General features: G+C 31.8%; 1 pseudogene; it reads left to right on the forward strand.

The window, feature by feature from the left end:
• Positions 1-666: 666 nt before the first annotated feature.
• Positions 667-777, forward strand: LOC123840126 (U2 spliceosomal RNA; annotated as a pseudogene).
• Positions 778-1,201: the final 424 nt, after the last annotated feature.

The following is a 1,201-nucleotide window of genomic DNA, read 5'->3' on the forward strand; positions in this document are numbered from 1 at the left end:
TTATCTTCAAAATGAAATTTTTTTATATGCAAAGGAATAAATCACTCAACTCTACCCTGAAACTAATAATACAGCATATGTTAACTGACTTGAATTTAAATAAAAAATAAAATAAAATGAAAAATTTTAAAAAGTGGAATTTTAAAAATGAAATTTGGGAACTCTGTGTGTGTGCACGTGCATACATATATGCATGTGTGTGCACTTCCCAATTAGCACAAATGAGTCGTGCTTTATAAATATCTCAGTAAAAACTGAGCCTTAAAATTGTCAGTGGCAATTTTTATAACAATTCATTTGTATCAATAATAATATATATTACAGAGTTGCCAAACTCCTATTAAAAGACTTTCGTTATGGGACACCTTTGTGGATCACTCGGTTAACCATCTGTCTTCGGCTCAGGTCATGATCCCAGGGTCCTGCAATGGAGTCCCACATCAGGCTCCTTTCTCAGCGGGGAGCCTGCTTCTTCCTCTGCCTGCCACTCCCCCCGGTTATGCTCTCTGTCTCTCTCTCTGACAAATAAATAAAATCTTAAAAAAAAGACTGGTTCTACCAACAGTATCCAAGAGGCCAGAGTTGCTCTATTAACCTGTTTTCAGTGAATGGGAGATTTAACAATCAGATAATATTTAATTACAAATGGATACTTGATATTTTCTAATTGCTTCTCGACCTTTTGGCTAAGATCAAGTGTAGTCTCTGTTCTTATCAGTTTAATACTTAATATTTTCTAAACAAAGTACCAAGTAGAATAAAAGTGATTCAATATTTTTTCTTATATTTCTTATACAAATATTTTGTTTCATCTATACAGAATCTTACATTGTTCCAAATCAGTGTCATTAAAACAATAATAAATGAGAAATGAAAATAAATGTGAAGATTTCTATATCACCAAAAAAAAATGCAACTTTTATGTATGCCTCATTAATTGTAGTCATATGCTCTGAGTTTCTCTGAGTAGCCAAATTATTAAAATATGTGAGGCTTGAGGTAAATGAAGCTAATATACAATCAATCCATTTAAAATAATTCAGTGGTAATAAATATAAACAGAAAAAAGAAAAGAAAAAATTCTGGGCAGGTCTTTGGTCTTGTGTGTTTATGAGGGCTTGGACTCTTTAAAAAATTCTTGAACTTCTTAATTTTTTAAATGTACTCCAGTGATTGCTTGGCAAGGTATAACAAAAGACAA

Source organism: Mirounga angustirostris, unplaced genomic scaffold (genome assembly GCF_029215605.1).
Source record: "Mirounga angustirostris isolate CCGP_5_RB_7025 unplaced genomic scaffold, mMirAng1.0.hap1 SCAF_3, whole genome shotgun sequence".
NCBI lineage: Eukaryota > Metazoa > Chordata > Mammalia > Carnivora > Phocidae > Mirounga > Mirounga angustirostris.